This window comes from Macaca thibetana, chromosome 1, assembly GCF_024542745.1.
Source record: "Macaca thibetana thibetana isolate TM-01 chromosome 1, ASM2454274v1, whole genome shotgun sequence".
NCBI classification, from domain to species: Eukaryota; Metazoa; Chordata; class Mammalia; order Primates; family Cercopithecidae; genus Macaca; species Macaca thibetana.
Genome location: NC_065578.1, coordinates 153,546,429 through 153,561,010, shown reverse-complemented (window position 1 = coordinate 153,561,010; position 14,582 = coordinate 153,546,429). Strand labels below are relative to the sequence as shown.

General features: G+C 44.8%; 1 protein-coding gene across 1 annotated transcript in view; it reads left to right on the top strand.

The window, feature by feature from the left end:
• Positions 1-14,582, top strand: part of HSD11B1 (hydroxysteroid 11-beta dehydrogenase 1) — a 949,596-nt gene that overhangs the window by 775,337 nt on the left and 159,677 nt on the right. The gene's annotated exons all lie outside the window — the stretch shown is intronic.

Here is a 14,582-nt window from a genome sequence, read left to right as displayed (position 1 = left end):
AAATGTCTAGTTGATGTATTACTCTTTATGTAGGGACACCTATTCATTAAAAGTTTCCTCCAAAACAACTCTTGTAGTTACAGAAATCAAAGGCTATGACACCCATAGCCATCTACACATCTCTTCCAGAGCATGTATGCTTTTTCTTCAAGATATCAGCCCTGGGTCTGGGGGGTGTTGTGGTGCAGAGATCCACCTGTCTTGGGACCACCCAAGACCTTGCTTCTGCCTGTGAGTTCCACCTAATAAATCATTCAGAACTGACAAACTGGATTTGTCTGCCTCTTTCTTTGATTACTTGGCTCCTTCTGCATTTGAGGGTCACTTTGTACATACAGCCCATTCATGGAACAGTACTGTCAACCATACCACCCAAGCATATCTCTTTTCACTCTCAAGAGCATGCATGATCACAGCAAAATGGAGTGGTGGTTAGCGGGGACAAATATTTGGCCTCATAAGTCTTGGTCATTTGATGATGATGATGATGATGATGATGATGATGATGATGATGATGACAGAAAATAAGTTCCATGAACTGTTTTAAGTAGTTTTTGTGTATCAACTCATTTAACCCTCACAATAACCTTACATGGTAAGTACCATTTATACCCATTTTATAAATGAGGAAACTGAGGCACAGTGTGATTACATAGCTCACCCAGGTCATAGAGCTATAAGAGACACAGCTGAGATTATAATCCAGCCAGTCTGACACCAGAATCCATGCCTTTAATCACTATTCTGCTCTATCACTATCCAGCTAACTTTATTTTTGAAGATAAAAGGAGACTATGGTAGAAGGCCTGGTTATTATTAATAGATAAGTGAGTAGTTCAAACCCAAATAACCCAAATACAAACAATTCTACAGAGAGGGAATCCCCACCCAAGCATCTCTACTGATATCCCAAATATGCCCTAAAATGTCAAAATGGGATCCAGTTCCAACAGAAGGGCTTTGAGGATCCACACGAGTGCCCCACAGTGTCTGGAAGGCCATTCAGGTAGTATCTGTTCCCCCTAAAAAGCACACTCTTCCTAGTAAATTGATCGGGAAGATGGACAATTCATTTCTCAAAGAATTGCCTCCCAGGTCATACAGATGCCCCTTAAGAGGGGAGCCGGGAATATTCTTATGCCCGCTTTCCTCCCTCTTTCCCCCTACACTTCCCCTTGGCCCTATTTCATCTGGAAAGACTACAAACTGTAGAGTTCCCACCCTGACCCAAGCATCTACTCTTTCTCTTCCCTGGTGGGCCAGTGGTAGGTTCTTATTTGACAATATCATCGTAAGCAGCTTTAAGTCTTAGCATCAGTAAGAAAAAGCAATTCTTCAGGTTGAAGCATCTACACAAAAAATAACCCTTTTCCCTACTGATTGTGATAGCCTCTTATAATTTCAATGAGTATGCTATTAAAAACTCTGTTTCTTTATTCTGTCTCACCAAATGCCCCTTCCCCACAATAAATTGGGAAATGAAATATATGTAAATACACGAGAGAGAAAAATCCCACCTGGACTCACTGGATTAGATGAATTTGTTTTTTCCTCATTGGTGGATGCACAGGATTTAGCTGCAAAGAGCCTCTGGCCAGCAGAGGGCGATAGTCTCATAGCTTCAAATGTAAGCTACAGGTCTGCCCTCAAAGGTATCTCGCGGGGAATGCTCCCTCATCAAGAAGAATCTGTTTAATCTGAAACACAGGTTGCTTGATGTTCTTGTTAGTGCCTCAAATGGAGTCAGTCAGTGGCCTCAAAATGTCAGATTTCCTCCCTGGGTTTTACGAGTCTCTCATTTCCTGTTTTTCTTAATAAAACTTCAAAATCTCCCTGGCAATGATTTTTGAATCACTACAGTTTTCAAGAAATCTGAAAATCCTATTTCTTTTGGTTGGACAGCCATCAAAGATACATGTCAGTCATTCCAACTATCTCTCTCTCTCTCTCAATCACACACACACACACACACACACACACACACACACACACACACAGAGTCAACATTCACAATTCTTGCTGACAGCTCAAACCCGTGTCTGCAACCAGAGATACCACAGAGAAGAAGGAATGGTTGGAAATTGACTAAGCGCTCCAACAAGTTATTTTGCATCCACGATCTGTATTATGAGAGGTCTCCAACCTGCTCAGAGGTGTGCTTAGCATTACTAAGGGCACATGGAGTAGTGGCTAAAGCAATTCTTTCTGGTCTGGTTTCTAGGTGGTTAAAGGCATGAAACATATCTTTCCTCTCTTGCAAGAGTACCTATCAGATGGACCAGCAGGGGGGATTGTGCTTTGGAAAAAGGCAACAGTAGCCCACTTCTTGGCTAATTCTGACATGGAAAGCATATTGCACCCACAGCTCCTGAAGGGCACTCCATGGGCTCTGACTCAGATTGAAAGAGAAAAAGTGGAGATCCAAGATTTCACGCTGTCAGCGAATCCGTGTCTGGAGAGGGCGGCAAAGGCAGACTTGGGATCCTTGGGAGCTCTCCCTCCAGCACTTGAGCTGGGAGGCACACTGAGCCCCATAATTCCTTACTGCAGCCCTGCCCAGCCGAGCAAGGTTCCTGCCCCAGAGTTCAGTCACTGAGGAGGTGCATTAGTTTGCTAGGACTGCCTAACAAAGGGTCACAAACTGGGTAGCTAAAATGATAGAAATTTGCTGTCTCACAATTCTGGAGGCAAGAAGTCTGAGATCAAGGAGTTGGCAGGGTTGGTTCCTTCTAAGGGCTGTGAGGGAGAATCTGTTCCATGTTTCTCTCCTAGATTTGGGTGATTTGCTTGAGATTTTTGGCATTCTTTGGCTCAGAGAAGCATCATCCCTATCTCTACCTTTATGTTCATGCGGCATTCTCCCTGTGTGTGTCTGTGTCCAAAGTTCCCCTTTTTATAAGGACATCAGTCTTACTGCATTAGGGGCCCACCCTCCTCCAGTATGACCTCATCTAAAATTAACTAATTAAATCTGCAATTACCCCACTTCCGAATGAGGTCACATTCTGGGGTACTGGGGGTTAGGACCTCAGCATATAAATTTTGGAGGGACACAATTTACCCCATAATGGGAGGGCATGCCTCCCCTAACGACCAACCCATCTTCCAGGCTAGATGGGGATGCCAATGGCCAGGGAATAAAGCAAGCAAAAAAAGCCACATACATTAATTAGATGTTATTTATTTATTTATTTATTTTAAATTTATATTTTTAGACAGAGTCTCACTCTGTCACCCAGGCTGGAGTGCAGTGGCACAATCTTGGCTCACTGCAGCATCTGCCTCTTGGGTTCAAGTGATTCTCCTGCCTCAGCCACTCAAGTGTCTGGGATTACAGGCATACACCACCACGCCCAGCTAATTTTTGTATGTTTAGTAGAGATGGGGTTTCACCGTGTTGGCCAGGCTGGTCTCTGATTGGTAAAATTTTAAGAGTGATGTGTTCCATCAATACAGCAGGGCTAGGAGAGAATGGGAACGGGAGAAGGACAAAACGAGAGGAAATCAGACCAACTCAGAGGCTTCTACTAAAGTCCAGGCAAGAGATGATGAAGTCAACCCATGAAGAGATGGAGAAGAACATGCAAATATAAGAAATATTTAGGAGGCAAAATCAGCGAGGCTTGGAGGCTTGTTGGGTGTGGCAGAGTAAAGGAGGGTGGAGAGTGCAAGTGGCTCAGATTTCCAGGTTGGATGGTGGAGAAGACAACGGAGGACACAGGTGGAGGAACAGATGGGGAGGAAGATGTCAGGGTCATTGCATCGCTCCGCTTCACCCCAATCCTTCATGCTCCCGGCTTCACTTCAATATCTAATATCTAACGTTTTCTCACTCCCCATTTAGGTGCAGTTCTGGACATGCCGAACTTGAAGTGATTGTAGGACGGAGTGGTGTTCATCCCTGCCTTCAAAGAATTCATGTTCTAATAGAGAAGACAGACATGTATGATCCAAATATGCCTAGACTCAACTACTTACAATTCCACAGTCCATGCTCCACAATTCCCAAATTCAAAGTGCCCTGGAAATCTAAACAGAATTTTTTAAAATATAAATTTGAAGTAAGTTCATTTGGCAGCAAAACTGAACTGAATGGACTTGAGCTCACGACTTGACTCATCAACTGTGAACAGGGGTAGGTTCTACACAGAAGTCGTGCCGCCCATTAGAGTCACATAACGGGGAAATGAGCACTTTCCAGCAGAAAGGGGGTAGAAGTCTATGCGCAGAAAGGGGCAAAGGTGCTGTTTAGACCTTGCAAATGTTTTCCATGCTCATCAGATCTCACTGGCTGTCAATATTGCATTATTCTTCCTGTTCTATAGATAAAACTAAGGCTCAGATTCATCTGAAGTCACCTGACGGGGACTCAAATTTAGAATGAAAAGCTCTTCTATGAGATGAGAATTTGCAAAGAGGTGCTAGGACCTGAACTGTTTTTATTTGTTTGTTTGTTTTGTTTTGTTTTTTAGATGGAGTCTCACTCTGCCGCACAGGCTGGAGTGAAGTGGTGCAATGTCAGCTCACAGCAACCTCCGCCTCCCACGTTCAAACAATTTTCGTGCCTCAGCCTCCTGAGTAGCTGGGACTACAGGTGCGTTCCACCAAGCCCAGCTAATTTTTTGTAGGCGCAGTGGCTCACACCTGTAATCCCAGGACTTTGGGAGGCCGAGGTGGGCAGATCACGAGGTCAGGAGATCGAGGTCATCCTGGCTAACATGGTGAAACCCCATCTCTACTAAAAAATACAAAAAACTTAGCCGGGCATGGTAGCGGGCACCTGTAGCCCCAGCTACTCGGAGGCTGAGGCAGGAGAATGCTGTGAACCCAGGAGTCGGAGCTTGCGGTGAGCCCAGATCACATCACTGCACTCCAGCCTGGGTGACAGAGCAAGACTCTGTCTCAAAAACAAACAAACAAACAAAAAAACTAGAAGTAGGCTCTGTGAAACACAGAGGAAGCAGGTAGTACCTGCATGGATGGTTCATCAGTGTCTCTGCTGCAGGTTTCATATGCCAATTCTATGCACAAAATGTCTAATATTTAATGGTGGCAGGAGGCAGATTCCCTCGGGATTCCATCAGATGCTAATGTGCCTTGCTGTGTTTAGAAGGCTGGGATATCTGTGCCTGTGTTCCGTTTTTGGAGAAAAGAGGACAAAGCAATGGTCATGAGTTTGGCCTATTGACTTGTTGGCTCATTGTACCCTCAGCTCCTCAGCTGCAACTGAGAGCACTTCAAGGCTATGTCCCCAGCAGCAGACTCAGCATGGTCCCAAGCCTGGACACCAGGACCATCTTCCTTTAAGGAGCCTCAAAGCCCTTTTAGTTCAATATTCATAAGACTCAATCAGCATCCAGCCTTTCTCAGGCCCAATGCTCAATTGTGTATAAGCCTCTGCCTTGCTCCCACAACCAATTCTCCTCCCTGAACCCAAGATTCCCGTGTTGCCATCCCTGCATTGAAACTCTGCCAGGTATCCAATTCCACTAGGACAAAGACATGTCCTTGCCCTTTGTTTCCACCCTCACCTTGGGCTTGGAGTATTGCCTTGATGGCTCTTGCCCTGAATTCTCTCACCAAACCTCCTCATGCTACCTGCCAGCCTGCTTCCTGAGTTTTAATTTACAATTGTTGGATGAATTAGTAAATTACTAGCTGTTATACACTGGGTAGTTAAAGCCACAGAATCTACTCTAAGGGCTCAAAATTTAGTGAAATGGATTAATTTAATAATAGAAAATTTTGCATATAATGGAATTATGAATGAGGTATTGTCAAATGTTGTAGAGAGAGAGAATTATTTTGTTACGGAGGATTTCATAGAGGTGGCAAGATGTGAGCTGCTCTTGAAGCATCGTTAGGAATCCTCTAAACAAAAAAGGAGTGAACACTCCAGGCAAAGGAAATGGCCCATGCAATGGCACATGGTCTGAAAATCTCAGATACTGTCTTCTCTTAGACTCCCTATTCTATGGGAGCACTGCTCTATGCACACTTGTTGTGATGCCTCACCTCGCCTCCCATGGGAACTGTGGGATGTGATGATTTGTTGGACATAGCACCCATTCCCTATCACAACCCTCTCTAGATACAGAGCTCCTTCTAGTCTCTAAATCTTTCCATTTTCAACTGGGTTACAGGCTATGATAAGATCAACCTTACCTTACCAAGAAATGTCCAAAATGCCTAGCCTGGGCTTATTTCATCGGCTGACACTTCCAGAGCTCCCTAGCGCTACAAAAGGAACAGAGCCTGCCTTGATGCTGCCCTTTTCTTCTGCCTTTGAAATCTGCCTTCTCATGCCTGAGCCCAGGAAAGGACAGATGTCTCTCCTTCCCCTTTCCCTTCTCTCCCCTTCACACCATCTTGCTGCCAAACAAGGGGCTGATTTCAGTATCCCCATTTAGGGGCCTCTGGACCCCAAAATCAATCAATAATTTTCTGGCATCACCACATCATCTGGCCTTGCAACCTTCACAAGAATATAATTCTTTGTCTCTTTGCAATTCTTTAGGCTGGTTGTTTTTCCCAAGGTTTTGGAAAACCTGGGCAGACCGTTCTTTCCGCTTCCTCCACCTATTGTGGGAAGGTAGAAATGCTGAAAGCTGAGATCAAAACAATCCATAACAAGGACTGGCAATGCCAGCCTGCTTTCTGTCCTCATGCTGAGGACTCGTCTCCAACATGGAGTGGAAGGAAGCAGCCTTGGATCTGGAGTGGCTATTGTGCCTCGTTTCCAATTCGCTGCACAGAGAAGGAGCCAGACCATTGTTCTCAGCCTGCAGTCCTTGCTCTGGAAGCACTGTGCCTGCATTCCACCCCTATGCGAGGTTCTTTCAATCCATCTCTGAAGGTCAAATGTGGACCATGGCACTGAGAGCACTCAGACAAGAGATCTGGTGTTTAAATCAAGCAATTGTTTCCTTCCTCAGGAGTAGATTATTTCTGCTGATTTCTATTTATCATCAGTCCTATTATTTAAATATTCTATCTCAGGAACAACAGCAGAGGAGAACATGCAGCTGGTGATGTTGTTGCTCCTTCAGAAATTCTCCCCCTCTTGAAAACCTAGAAGAAGGGAAGAGAGAAGGAGGGTGGGAGTGAGAGGGGTTCACCTCCTTGCAGGGGATGCAAAGGGAGAGTACAACTGGAAGAAGGATTTTCTTGTTGCTACTCTCCCTAGGGCCAGCTGGGGCTGGATGTGTCTCCAGAAGGTTGTCTGACTCCCAAGTCCTAGGCATTCTAGTTGTTCAAGAGTCCTGGATATCACCCTCCCAAAGCCATTATAAGGGGAAGGTTTTGTCTTTCATTTGCCTCCCTCTTTCTGACTAAGTCCCCTAACTAGAGCATACATTGATTGGACTCCTTGGAGATGAGAGTGCTCGGGAGCTCAGGAGGGTTCCTCTAGACAGTTATCCCAAGAGGTAAAGGTGCCTGTAACCTCTAAATCACAAAATTTTTAGCTGAGATCTCACTATACATGGAAGTCCTCTGTCCCAAACCTCTGGCTTATGGGTGAGCATGTGTATGCACCTTCTCACCTTCTGTGCGAACACTGTCCCCTCCTTAACCCCATTTGCTCCCTTCACCCAGATCTCTGGAGCCACCTTACATACCACATTGGTCTCTGCCATGTCTCAGACTGATTCAAATCCCCAAAGCGTCCTCTTCCTGAGTGCTTGTCATTTTCTAAGCAATTCATATGCATTATCTTATTTAGCGCTTATGACCTTCTTACACCCAATTTATGCTTGAGAAACTGAGGATCAGAAACGTTTTCAAAACTGACTCAGCCTCTGCACTAAAGTGAGTCTCAGAAAGGTGTGCACATATTACAGAATGTCAGGATCTATCCAAGGAAGGCATTCATAAAGGTCAACTATTCACTCAGTAGAACTTTCCAGAATGCCTGTGCCATGCCTGCTCTGTGATGGGGGCACTGTGGGGGACAGAGAAGACTCTCAGGCAACCCCTGTGATCCCACTGAGTCCTTTCCACAAGTGAGGAGGGGGGCCAGTAATTGTCCCTGGGAAGTCTCCAGAAGGCTGACTTGCTGAGGAAGGTTGCGCACAGCTCCCTCTTAAGGCAGAAGAGGGAGATGGGAGGTGGGGGAGCAGTGGCAGCTCACTGCCTGCGCATAGCCTTACCCACAAGAGACACCTGCAAATATGTGTTGGTTCTTAAAATATTAAAGAAAAGGAGCAGCAGTTACTGCCTGTATCAAAAATATGATCCTCCAGGTGTGCAATGGGTTACCGCGTGGAACTTATACAGAAGAAATGTGGAGAATTATGAGGCAAGGCAGAAGGAGGGGTTGGTCAGACACAGTGCTACCAAGAAAATGATCCGTTCTCCCCACCAGTCAGCCATTGGGAAGGACACAGGCACCTCTGGGTCTATTGCTAGACAGGACACTGTCACTAGAGGGCAGTGCAGCTCATTCTTGGGCGTGAGGGAGCCTGGCCATCCCATCTCCCAGAGAGCAATCCTGCTGGGAAATCACCGTGCCCCGGCGGGGCGGGGCAGCACCTGGAGGTAGGTAGACTCGAGATTCTAGGGGTAGAGGACAAAGGTGACATTACTTTTGATGTTTTTATACACATTCTTTCGTTTTATTTGACCCTGACAGTAGACTCCTGGGGTAGACTGAGATCTTTAGCCCAATTTGACAGATGAGAAGATAAATCATGAAGGTTAGACTCATCCCAGGTTACCCAGCTAATAAAGGTGCCATGGGACAGACGCCAGGTTCCCTAAACCCCAGTCACATGTTGAATCTAGGGCTGTCTGTAAACATGGGCTAGATTCCTTAGCGAAATTCTCACCATTGTAATTTCTCCCTTTGTTATTTATGTATTCCCTAGAGGGTTGGGAAGAAACAGAAAAACAAGGTTAAAATGGAATCGCTCAATTAGATACTTTGTAAGCAGCTGTGATAAAAGTTTGGATGAAGCAAGGGATGCTCATGACTACCCACTTCCTTTGACTCCCCTCCTGCTGGCCTTTCCAGGCCACACCCTGGTGACCTTGGAGAGTCATTGCAAATGCCTCTAGCTCTGGATACAGAAATACATGTGGATAATAAAGGATGCAGAGGTGAAAGGTCCTCCAGTCTCTGCTGAGGACCAGAAGCAGGTTCCCACATAGGAAGTGACTAGGTCATAGCCAGAAATCAGAAGCGGTGGGTGATGAGATTTATCCTGCCCTCCGCCAACTCTTCCTGGAACATGACATAGACCCAGGCTGGGGTCATTTGGGAATATGATTTAAAGCAGTAGAGGTGATAGATTTTTTTAGCACATAGACACAAATCACACACATGAAGAGAGGGTCGGATGATCAGATGAAAATTTACACGCCTTGTAAATATTCCACGTGCAAGATCCCTTGCTACCCCCACATCACCCAAGGTACAGCTAGACATAACCACGTGCTTGATGAACCCTAGCAGAGGCTGAGGAGGAGGATTAAAGAATCCGGGAAAGAATACATAGGATGGAGAGGCCAAGGGAAATAGGAGAAAAGAAGAAAGTCCAGATGGGAAGAGCTGATACCTTCCTCTTAAGCAGAGTGGCCATGAGGACCCAGGCAGACATCCTGGATGAATGGCCCACCCCTGACACCCAACTCTCTGCAACATCTAAAGAAATTGGAAGATGCAACACAAACCAAACAATGGGCCATTTTGTACATTTTTCAGGATTCTGTGTGTCCTTGGGGGCAGCCCATGGTAAGCCTGATATGGTTTGGTTGTGTCCCCCACCTAAATCTCATTTTGAATTGCAGCTCCCATAATTCTCACATGTCGTGGGAGGGACCCAGTGGGAGGTAATTGAATCATGGGTCTGTGCCATGCTGTTCTCTTGACAGTGAATAAGTCTCACGAGATCTGAGGATTTTATAAAGAGGAGTTCCCCTGCCCAAGTTCTTTCTGTTTGCCTGCTGCCATCCATGTAAGACGTGACTTGTCCCCCACTTGCCTTCTGCCGTGATTGCAAGTCCTCCCCAGCCACATGGAACTGTCAGTCCATTAAACCTCTTTCCTTTATAAATTACCCAGTCTCCGGTACATCTTTATTAGCAGCGTGAGAACAGACTAATACAAAGCCCATGTATTTATCATCCATTGTACTCCTCCTCCCTTACACAGTGTCAAATGGCAAATGGTGTCAAACTCAGGACACACCAGAAAACTCTCATTTTTAGAATTTATTTAGCCCTTCAATTTTCATGACTTTGTGGAAGTGTAGAGGTCATTGACGCCCAGTTTCTACCCTCAGAGAGCTTATCACCTAAGGGGCAACGCTGACACGTATCATGCCAATTTTAACCCAAGCAGAGTAGGGCAGGTGCCATTGCAGAGATGCTTTGGATCTTGCCATTCAAGAGCTTGGGAGAAAAGAGAAAGAGAGACATCATTTGCCTGTGGACCGAGGGAAGGATGCTCAGGAGAGGAGACTTTTTAAAGATCCAGCTCAAATAAAAGAGCATTTCGCAGGCCGCAGGACAAATGTCGTCCAAGACACAGCAGTGTAAAATGTCTATTCCTGGAAATACTAGCAGTCTGGTGTCTTATTTTTAACATAAATAAATACTAAAGCAGCGAGTCTTGCATTGATTCACGCCTGTGAGCCAGCCCATCTATGGTCCTATAATTTCCATTCCCTCCCTCCAGCCCCCAATCCCTGATCAGGAGCACATTCTATTCTCTGTTATCCAACCTCCAAGGAGATATGTTTTGAAATAAGTGATATTTGCTCTTTGGTGGCCCCTCTTCTCCCTCATTATCTGTCCTAGCATGCCTTCAAGGCCTTGCACAATCTGCTCCTTTTCCTACCTCACCAGCTGCGTTTGGGTTACTCTCCCACTACTCTACCTGCCCAGTCACAATGCGCTACTCTGTCTTTCCCTGGCAGGTATGGCTCCTTTCCACCCCAGGGCCTTTACACATGCCATTTTTTGGTTTGATTTTCTGACTTCTCATGTAGCAAATTCTTTCTCCTGATTCATTTTCCCTTCCCTCTTCCACCCTGGCACATCGCCATGTCTTGTCATTTGGCTGTCCAGAAAGCTCAATCTGGAGATCTAATTAAATGTAAAAGACAATGCAGAAAGGAGGTGATGCAAGAATCTGCTCTTAAACAGAGGAAGGATTGCTCTGTCCTCATGAGCAAATCTCCCTTTTCTCCTCCTTATATGAAACCTTAAGAGGACCCCTTATTTTGTTTACTTGGAGGGGTAAGCGTGGTCTGATAGGAGGGATGGAGGTAATTATCAGGTTCCATATGGCCACTTTCCCCTTTGCCAATGTCACCTGTGACATTGCAAAGCTGTCTCATCATTTCCAGTATGGATTTTGTGTAGGTATTCAAACCCGTGTGTTTTCTTAATTCTACCACACCCACCACTGACGCCTCCCAAATCTGGTCCCACTTATCCTTAATATGCAGATTCTACTTTTTCTATAAAATCTTTCCTGATATCTTCATCCCGCAGAAATCTTTCCATGATCCTATCTCTGGGAACAACGTAAATTAATAGTACCTTATTTAGCTATTGAATGATCTCCAATTGTTATTCTGTAGCTTGTCTTGTCTCCTGTCCTGGGCACATAGTTGATGTTTAATAAATATTTGGTCAAATTGCCAATTGAGAAAAACATAGAGATAAGGCCATTAAAAGAATATAAACTGGGCAAAACTGCAACCATGCATGTGCATGTAAGTGTCTTTGTGTAGTGCATGCTTGTACCTGTTCTGTAATGACAAAAGCTCTCTTCCACGTCCTTGGAGACATTACCAAATGCCCCCTCAGTTTTCTAGTCATCCGTTCTAATATTTGAGCAATGGGTGCTCTGCCTCCTCCCTACGCCTCCAATGATTGGCGTATGGCCTGGTCAGTGCTTGCAAGGAGAGCTGGCTTCTGACCTCATCGTTAAGAGGCAATGCTTTCTCCTCTGGCGCCAAACATCTGCTGAACCTATTTATGTTTCCACAGCAGAGAATTCATTCCTGGCCCTGTGGCTTTTCAAGACCAGCAGGGTGCAGGTGAATTGGAGAGAATGGGAAGAAAGAGAACTCTGGTGGTCTGATGACAACAGACAATTCCTTGCCCGATTCATCCTTTCATCAGAGTGACCTACAAGGTGCAGAGTTGACTGATGAATGTACTTGGACAGTGAAAATTGTATGAACATATGAACTAGGTCTGGTTTCAGATCCCCAATACTTAGTATACAGTCAGCACTTGATAAATATTTAAGGAATGAGTATATGTATGCGTGTGCTGGGAAAGTCTTCAGAGAAGCAGAATTCAGCTTCCTCTAGAGATGAACTTTGTCATGTGTGTCAATGCCCATGGGCATTACTGAGCTGTCTTAGGCTGTGATAAACTCCCCAGCTCCAGAGTGTGCAAACAGGAGGAGGACAGCAGCTTAGTCAGGGATGCTCTACCCAGAGAGTCTAGGCAATAAATGGGATGTTGTATCAATAACAATAATATGCTATTATTCCTACTTTCAATACCAATAATAGTTACCATTTATTAAGTACTTATATATCAATAGTTAGCAAATCATCTCTTACTTAATTATGATGACTATCAAAGGCCTTTCTACCCCTGAGGGTTGATAAATCTATCAGGTCCAATAAACATTTGCAGAGCCAGGCACAGGAGGAGGATGGAAGAAAGAAAAAAGAGGGGCAAGAAATACAGGCAGATTCACGGCCCTTAAATAACTCTCAATTCAAAAAAGGAGACAGGAAACAAACTAGAATTCAAGGCAGAAAAAGATTAAGAACTAGGAAGAGTTGTAGACAAAAGTTTTGGGAACAGTCCAAAGGGAGAGTGATCAGTTCTCAGTGGGGTGGGAAATCTTAGAAGGCTTCCTAGATGTGGAATTTTTGAATCTATAGCATTTTTATAGGCAGAGAATGAGGAAAGGGCATTTTCTTAACCAACAGATCAGGATAAATGAAGGTCAGGAGTTTTGGTGTGAGTGTTATCTTAGAAATAAGTGTTTCATATGGTGAGGCTGGAGTGTCACATGGGTAGAAAGAGAGATGCAGTGGAGGGAGAATAGCTCCGTGCCCGATCCTGGAATGCTTTCAATGATGGCCTGAAGTGTATGGATTTTATTCTGTAAACAATGAATGGTTTTGATGAGGAAGCAATATGTTTTATTGAGGTAATTCTAGAATGAAAGTTACATTGTATATTGTCTTAGTCTATTCAGGGTGCTGTAACAAAATACCATAAACTGGTGGCTTATAAACAGCAGAAACATATTTCTCACCATTCTGCAGGCTGCAAGTCCCAGCAAACACAATGCCTGATGAGGGCTCACTTCCTGATTCATAGAAGGCACCTTTTCTTTGTGTCCCCCTATAGTGGAAGGAGCAATGCAGCTCTTCGGGGTATCTTTTATAAGGGCACTGATTCCATTCACAAGGGCTCTACCCTCATGACGTAATCACCTCCCCCAAACCCCATGTTTTATTACCACCACACTAGTGATTAGGTGTCAGCATATAAATTTGGATGGGGACATAAATATTTAGACTATGACAGGTAAAGAATGATCACAGCTAAATTTTATTAAGTGCTCACCACGTACGAGCCACTGTTCTAAGCAGCTGCATTCTGTCTCGCTCCACCCTACTAGTGTGTGAAATAAGTTTAATAATTATGCCATTTTACAGATGGAAAAACTGAGGCACAGTGAGGTTAAGCTACTTTCCCAAAGCCACATATCTGTCATTGGAAGACCCAGGAATCCAACCTAGAAGTCTTCCCCAGAGCCACTTTTAAATATCCTACTGCACCACCTCATCCTATGCTATCACAATTCTACCTGGGTGGGAGGGTGAGGGCTTGAACTGAGATTGTAGAGGTGAGTATTTCCTTGCATTCACATAAAGAAATACCATAATAAAAGTGGTCACCTATAGAAGGCAATATCAGGGTCAAGGGACAGACAAGGAGTAGAAGGGGGTGACACATCTCAATGTACACCTTTTAATATGGTCCTTTTCCTGCCCATATGAATGTGTTATTTGTTCAAAAAACAAGATGACACAAAAGAAAGGGTACAATTTAAAAGCTAATTTCAAGGAACAAATGAAAGTGCATAAGAGCTGGATGGGTTTGGAAGACAAATGAAACAGGCAACACAAACAAAACAAACCCTGGAGTTTCTCACTTGAGTGTTTGGAAGATGGTAGCCCACTAGCCTAGCTGGGGAAAACAGGAGAGTGGGTTTGAGGGTGGCCATAACGCATTCAGTCTTGTTCTTAGGTGACAGTGGACATCTGGATGTTGAGGTTGAGCATGGTAACCAAGGTGGGATGTTGACCGGGGAGGTTCTCATGAAGATGGTAATGGACCCCGTGAGTAGATGGTAACCTTAAGGAGAGAGTAGAGAAGGAGAAAACAAGAGAGCAGATGACAGAGGTTAAAGAAATCTGCACTAAAGGGACTGCCCCAGAGAAGCTAAGATGGAGACTGTGAAGCCTTGGTCAAGGGCCAGGATGGAGAGATGAGTACAGGAAACAGAGGGAGCAGAGAGTTTCCGGAGGAGG